This window comes from Phyllopteryx taeniolatus, chromosome 1 (assembly GCF_024500385.1).
Source record: "Phyllopteryx taeniolatus isolate TA_2022b chromosome 1, UOR_Ptae_1.2, whole genome shotgun sequence".
In the NCBI taxonomy this organism is placed as follows: domain Eukaryota; kingdom Metazoa; phylum Chordata; class Actinopteri; order Syngnathiformes; family Syngnathidae; genus Phyllopteryx; species Phyllopteryx taeniolatus.
In genome coordinates, this window is record NC_084502.1 from 39839109 (window position 1) to 39847429 (window position 8321).

The 8321-nt window shown below is 40.8% G+C and overlaps 1 long non-coding RNA gene across 1 annotated transcript; it reads left to right on the forward strand.

The window, feature by feature from the left end:
- Positions 1 to 222: 222 nt before the first annotated feature.
- On the forward strand, positions 223 to 7205 carry LOC133487790 (uncharacterized). Its single transcript, XR_009791449.1, has 4 exons — positions 223 to 259; positions 503 to 673; positions 772 to 6571; positions 6668 to 7205. It is a non-coding gene; the product is annotated as an uncharacterized LOC133487790 (long non-coding RNA).
- Positions 7206 to 8321: the final 1116 nt, after the last annotated feature.

Genomic DNA, 8321 nt, shown 5'->3' on the forward strand with positions numbered 1-8321 from the left:
AGTGAGGCAGATCCTTTCCACTGCATGTGAAAAAACCTTACGATTATGTAACCGGGTCAATCAGTGTGTTTAATGAAGTTTATATATAATTACACAAAATCTGCTACTGCCTGACAAGAAAATGCCTCCCGATCCAGTGTAAACTGTGTGTATGTAGCTCGGTGCTCCTCCTCCTGTAATTTCTTCTTCTGTGCTGCCCACTATAAATGTTTTCTGCGGCCCCGCCTCTGCCCTTTTGTACAATCTTCCTGTGGGAGAGGTGGGTGACCATATTTCCTTCAGTTGGTAATCCTGAACCATCCTAATGTTTCTCTTGGTTTATTATGCATCTTTAGTCTCAATGTTATTGTTATGTCTTTTCCTGTCACATAATGGGTACATGTCAGCGGAATGACATTTAAAAATAGTATTTGTAACAGTTGAAGACCGCTGGCTTAACGCTGTGACAAGCCGAACTGACTTCCGGGTTGCCGATGTCGTCATCTGTATTTTCTTTGTGTAGGAGCTCGAGTGGACAGTCCAATTTATACGGAGGTTCTGCTGTTGTTTATTCTGTCAGAATAAAAGGAGATCGTCTCCAAAAAGGTCCCGGTGTCACACCATTCTTCAAACCGACACAACGCAGAAGACCACCGGTCACAATTACATTAAATTGTTCTATTTTAGTTCTATGGTCCGTGCTTTACATTGATTTTCTTTTTCAATCCAATAATGTCAATGATTTCATCATTAAAATAGCTGATTTTCCATATTTCTTGTTCAAATGCACAGGAAGCGCAGCGACGAGTCACGTTGAGTCATCGCTCCCATGATGCTTCAAGAGACCACGCACACATCCATTCAGGCAGGCTGTGATTGGTCCGTGGCTTCACACAAGAGACGTGTTTCCTCATTACATCGCCAATAATATACGTTTTACCACACATGTACTGCACTTCCTGACGTTTAACAGACTCTCTAATATATTTAATGAAAGTGTGTCACATTTAGTCTTTCTTATCGACCAGAAAAGCCACTAAAAGTGCACAGTGAAGTCTGGTATGTACGGTGCCACAACCAGCATGTGGCAGTGTTGAGTGGAGCTTCATCAAGTTCCAGACTGACAGTCACGTGACGTAGTCAGTGCCTCACCAATCATGAACCTCACCGCATGTCACTGGTTAGTACCGCTTATGACATATTGCTGAGAGGAATGAGGCTTGCATACACCGATGGATAATCCTTTAGATGCTGAGTGATCTGAAGTTTCACCTGATTTGATAGAGGTGTTCAACTTTGGAGGTTCCACTGTACTTGAAAATTCAAAATGTCATCTCCTCATCTTTCATCTAATAATTCTTTTTTATGTATTTTCTTAAGAAATTATTTCATACTTCAGTCATCATAATGTATTATCGTATATCCATTCATCCATCCATTTTCGATGCCACTTTTCCTTGTTAGGGTCTCGGGTGAGTTGGAGCCTATCCCATCTGACTTTGGGCGCCAGCCAATTGCAGATTATGGGTTATCAATAAGATATAATTACAGTTTATATCATAGAGCATAAATCATTTTACCCGTGAGACTATTTGAGTTCCGGGATGCACATGTCATGGAAACAATGAGTTCCAACCTGGGAACAATGATTCCCTGCAGTTTATCATCACGGAATACATCCATCCATCCATCCATCCATCCATTTTCTGAGCCGCTTCTCCTCACTAGGGTCGCGAGCGTGCTGGAGCCTATCCCAGCTGTCACCGGGCAGGAGGCGGGGTACACCCTGAACTGGTTGCCAGCCAATCGCAGGGCACATACAAACAAACAACCATTCGCACTCACATTCACACCTACGGGGAATTTAGAGTCTTCAATTAACCTTCCACGCATGTTATTGGGATGTGGGAGGAAACCGGAGTGTCCGGAGAATACCCACGTAGGCACGGGGAGAACATCCAAATTCCACACAGGCGGGGACGGGGATTGAACCCCAGTCCTCAGAACAGTGAGGCAGACGCTCTAACCAGTCGCTCATCGTGCCGCCATCACGGAATACAGATACTGTAATCCTTCGTTATATCACGTTTTTTGCTTCGCAGTCCCACTATATTCCAGATTTTTATTGCAGTTGTTACTCTACTTTCTTATACTGTTTGTTCAATATTTTTGTGTTGTCCATTGCTCTTGCTCTCTCTCAATATATTACGTGTTTAGGCCTGTCACAATAGTGAATTCTTAAGGATGATATATATTCCCAAAAACTATGACCACAAATGATAATATCATTGATGTTTTCATGCCACTGATATAATGATATTAGAGCATAATAATGCAAAGGCATCCTTTTTAAGAATAATTCACTTTTAATTCTAATTCTAAGAATAATGAACACTGGCATTGTATACTAGAACATTAAATAAAATATCTTAGATAAAAAATGTAAATAAAACAGACTCGAGCTACGTCCACAAAAATTTGGCTCAGAGGTATAAACAGTCATTAATGCCTAAACAGGCATATTTACTGCCAATCAAGTTTCCAGGCGGTTAAGAAAAAGTGCCAAGTAGCAACATAAACAACAGCACAAAAAGTAGATCCAAGCAACCTGTTTTAATTCAAGATTTGTATTTCCTTTTAAAAGTCTGCAACCTTTCTTTAAACGCTGCTTTGTCAACATGTTCAATGGCTGCTTCTCCTGTATATAATGTGAGCATACATGCACCATATACGCTGTCCCGTTTGTATTTGCATTGTTGGGCAAGAATTTCCATTATTACAAGCTGACGAGATACAGGAAATGTCCCATTGTGTTTTTTTTTTTGTTCCCAGCTGAAGAAATTGGGAGGGGTGGTTGTGTTTAAAATGGATTTTGTCACTTTGAGGTTTTAAATGATGTTGTCTTTGATGATACTTCATACAAATTCAACACAACACCTCGTCGGTGTTAGCGCGATGCCTGCGTTCATCTGGCTTGAATCCAAAATGTTCCCACATCGTCAAGGTGGCGTTGGGCTTTGGAACTAATTCCATTAATTCCATTAACTGTGCAGCTTCCTGCTCGCCGTCAGAAAACTTAACTTTGTGTATGCGAGCGCCCGCATTTCCAAAGCACGCATGCACTCGCACACGCACCCTGCCCTTCACTATCTCTGATTGGTTTAGAGACCACGATGGGTTGCATGTGTGTGCTTTCAAGTCGCGGAAATATTTTTTTTCCCCTTCCTCAAATGACTAGGCACCTGTACCTCTTTTTTTGCCGCACCATTCAGAAATGACGGCGCATTTGTGACCAAATACTCCTGTCTCATAAAAAAAAATAATAATAATAATAAATCATATGCTGGATTTCCAGCACCACGACAGATTTCCAAGACATAGCTCTGCGTTCTAGATTGATTATACTTTATGCATTCCTGCTAATGTTTGTGCGTCTCAGACACTCGACGCACATCAAATGAGATCCCTGATATAGTATTTTAATTGGGATTATTTTTCTTGCAGCTAATTTGTTGGCTGAAGTAATGTGCGACTGCCTCATAGTGAGCAATGAGGGTTCCATATTCAAATCCCATTTGACATTTTTTGCTTTCTGTTATTGTTACTATGTCCGGTATTGAACAGATGTCACGTGTCGTCTAATACATGGATATTTAAAACTTTGGCTGCTTATAAACCATGTTTGTATAAACTTCCATCCATCCATTTTCTGAGCCGCTTCTCCTCACTAGGGTCGCGGGCGTGCTGGAGCCTATCCCAGCTGTCATCGGGCAGGAGGCGGGGTACACCCTGAACTGGTTGCCAGCCAATCGCAGGGCACATACAAACAGACAACCATTCGCACTCACAGTCACACCTACGGGCAATTTAGAGTCTCCAATTTATGCATGTTTTTGGGATGTGGGAGGAAACCGGAGTGCCCGGAGAAAACCCACGCAGGCACGGGGAGAACATGCAAACTTCACACAGTCGGGGCCGGGGATTGAACCCGAGTCCTCAGAACTGTGAGGTTGACGCTCTAACCAGTCGGCCACCGTGCCGCTTGTATAAATTTAGCATGCAAAAATGATTTTTAGACCTAGGTTTTGTTTGTTTATTATGTACATTTATGAACTTTCTTTTAAGGAAAATAACTTCATCCAATAGGTCGCAAAGTAAAGCAATATCTGTCTAGCAAAATCCCATGTCATGTTTTGAGGTTTGCCTTCAGGGTATATTGTTGTTGTTATTATCAATGTGAAAAGATCCATGCTTATAATTTCGCTCATTTTGAATAACAATGACTTGGCTATGACTATGATGAAAAGAAATTGGGGAGCAATTGTTCACTTGTTTGCAGTTAACAAAAGCACGTGCACTGTTTGCTAATTGCTAAATGAAGCCAATCTGATTCTGCTTTGGCCTAAGATGAAAATTATTTTCTCATCAATTGTTGCTGGAGCTCAAACACAGACTTTATAGCATTGACAAATGCACAAACAAAATCCATTGTCTCCCTAGCGATGTGATTGTGTGTGTTGCATGATGGGATGGGGATTGGCAGCATCTCAAGATGGCTCGGAGGCTTCGCTCACCGCCATGCTTTATAGTTAAGTAGCCAACAAATTGGAAAAGTGGCTTTATCTAATTAGAAAATACATTCCTTTAGCAAGCAGTCCCCCCCAGGCACACTCATGATTATTTAAACTGGCTGGCCTTGAGAGAAGCAGCAAGCGGCATTCAGATTCCCATCTTATATGCTCACCGAGGTTAAGATATGCAGTGGATATGCTCAGCTATAATGATTGGGTTGTTTTTCTCTTTCCTTTCTTTCTCTCTTTAAACGTAATGCTGTCTTTCTGCATAGTTTCCCCAGGCTCCCACATCCCTATTGTGTATTAAAAGGCTAAGTAATATTTATCATGGTGCCTTTTCATTAGACAATTTCCATGCTGTGCTGAAAATGTTCTTGCAGATTGTCTCAGTATGTTGTTACTGCATATTAACGTACGGGCATTGTTGCAATGGTTGCAATCCCAATCACCAGAGGAAATTGTTTTGAACCCCTTTAGGCTGAGCGGTTGTCTAGGATGTTATGAGTTGTAATTGTACATTATACACGTGATGTATTTTTTCTAATCAAATCTACAGCAGGTTTATAATACTAGGCTACAATTGATGCTCTGCTTAATGTGAGACATGGAATACCAAGGATCAAAAAGCGACTCGGAGCAGCATCTCACATCTGACAAAAATAAAACTGTAAGTTGTGATCTCAAAAAGATTGAAGTTGTGTTCCATATTTCAGTGTGTGTATGTGTGTGTGTGTGCGTGCACGTTTGCTCGTGTGTGTCTGTGTGTGTCTGTGTTTCTGGGCATCCACTGCTGTGTTTAAGTGTGTGCATGTGTCCACTTTGAGGCTTTTATTTGTCCACTTAATAGTCTCTTGCTGTCTTGGGCTACAGTGAGCTCTTGTCTCGCTCAGCACTGTTAATGAGGCCCCTGGGGATGGACCTGGAGGTGTGTGTCCACTCATATGTACTTTAAAGTTTTACAAACCTGAATGACTGTGTGTGTGTGTGTGTATGTGTGTACTTGCATGTGATTTTGGATCTGCTGTCATTTACAGTATTATATGTGTTTTGCTTTTATAATACTACAGACTGAATATATATGACTTAGCCATAGTTGCTACCCTCTGAGGCTGCAGCACTTAATAAACCCCGAAAAACAAAACCAGATTATCTCAGAGTTATATCTGACCTTAACTTCACCGATGATGCTGTGGTATTTGCAAAGTCGATGGGTGCCCTTGATTTCGCACTGGACAAAATATCAAGTTTGGATAAAAAAAAAACACAAAATCCAGCAAACAAAAATTTTGGGGGATACTGCTCCCAGCCTTGTATTTGTGGGTGGTACGAAATCATTCAGTTACCTGCACAGAGTCATCCACTCGTATGATACCTATGTTCATGAAGTCAGCAGGGTAAATGGAAAGAGCATGGCTAGTTTGTGGCTGCAGATATTGACATCAAAGGGCAAAGTTCCAGGTTTGCTGTTCTGATTTTGCTTAGTGTGCAAGGTGTTAAAAGTTATGCAAGCCACGATACAAAACTGGTGAGGTATAAATTACTTTTAAGCCACTGTACTAAATACAAATCTGTCAAATACTGTTCAAACACGGTGCTGGTGGCTGTCATTAAAAGATAAGCCTTTAGATTTTTTTTTAAAGGTGCATGGTTCCTACTATTACAACAACTACAGTCAGCGTAATGGAGTTAAATATTTGATTTATTTAAATTTTATTTTCTTCAATGCCGGATATCAAAATATGTCTATGTAATAAAGTCACTCAACCAGTCCATGGTCCAATGTAGGTTGGGCAGTGCTTATCCACAGAAGCACAAGCACAACCCCTTTTTTAATGATGGACCTCCAAACATACATTCAGTCATAAGCACAGTATAATAATTAAATTATTTGTATTTATTTTTTTATTTCCTACAGAATTTAAAAAAACAAAAAACAAAAAACATGCCCAGCACCAAAGTGTTCGTGTATTAGCCGGAGCAGTGCGCACTTCCAGACTGGTCACGACACCTGCGCTAAGGTATTTTTAAATAAAGTGTGCTCTTTTTTTTCCTCGTGGATTTCAATGACATTCCCAAGTCTCAAGAAAATTCCATGTACCATGATTTACATCCAGCTTCAGAATACGATGGACTTGGATACTCCACATCCTGGTCACCACCTCTTCCAGCTCCTTCCCTCAGGTAGGCGCTATCGAACAATGCAAACTAAAACTAGCAGACATTCCAACAGTTTCTGCCCTCTTGCCATTAACGTCTGAAATAGTTAACTTAAAATTCCATTGTAACATGCTGCCAATTTTGACTTGCGATTGTTGGCACATCTTTGTAGTACTCTCACCACTCTTCACTATTTGCATATCAGTGGTTGACCAATACTGGCCACTCATGCTTGAGAAGTACCGGTATCTGCGCAATTTGCAATGGTCACTGTACCAGATTATCGCTCTATTAGTCAATTCAAACTGCTCTAAATTGCTTGAGGACTGCATCATTTGCACAACTGTCCAAAAATAATAATAACTCTACCAGCATTACCACATTAACTTTAACCTTTCATTGCTCAGTGACTCCCCGTACTGTGTATTTATGTCTCAAATGTACTTTCTGTCAAATGGCTGGTGTTTGTTCTGTTGTCGTACTAGATCGGCTGCAACTACCGCAGACAATTTCCTTGTGTGTGTTTTTGACATACTTGGCAAATAAAGATGATTCTGATTCTGATTCTGGTCATGCCTCTCTGGTGTTTGTGCACTCATTCCCAGGTTCACACGCGGTGTGTTTATAAGAAGTATTTAAGCCTGGACACATAAAAAAGAAGTGAATGGGATGATATAGCATTTAGTCAACATGTGCTGAGTTAACCCGACCGACAAGGTATGCATGTTCAAAATACAAATAAAACCTGTGTTAAAAAAGGCCTGATTTACTACGATCCCAAATACTAACTAAAGTAGAAAAATCACAGATGTTTAAAGAAAAAAAAATCATACAGATAAAAAATATATATGTATACATTTCAAACATGAAATCAAATCCATCCATCTATTTTCCATACTGCTCATCCTCATTAGGGTTGCGGACGGGCTGGCGCCTCTCAGCTGATGCTGAGCGAGAGGCAGGGTACACCCTGAATTGGTCGCCAGCCAATCACAGGGCACATTTAGACAAACAACCATTCGTACTCACAGTCCTAGTCAATTTAGAGTCTTCAATTAACCTACCATGAAATGTTTTGGGGACGTGAGGGGAAACCGAGGAGAAACTCCACGCAGGCACAGGAGGAACATGCAAACTCCACACAGGAATGCCGGATTTGAACCTGGGACTTACCGCCTCCCTGCCTCGAGCCCCCATCCGCAATTTACATATGCTTACAAAACAAATTGAATCGTGTTTTATTTTAGTTTTTTCAACTATTGTCGTCAGTTTAGAACCTGTCACTGAGTTTAAAATGTAAATGTAAAATTTCAATACATTTGAAATTTCTAAACATTTTTATTAACTCTATCTGGACTGTTCTTTACTGCCAAAAAAATCATCCCCTGATGGGAGAAACAAGAAAAGTTGCAAGAACTTTACCTCTCTTCCTCCTGTTTTCTCTCCTTTTCCTTTTCTTTCTCCCTGTGCTCTGGACAGTGTCAGTCGTTTTGACATGTTTGCAAAGTTCTCTGGGTTCACATCACTATATTCACCCATGCTCCTACAGAGAGCGGGAAGGTACCAATCACGATCAGCCAGAGGAGTGGGTGGGACAGATGAAACTTGTTT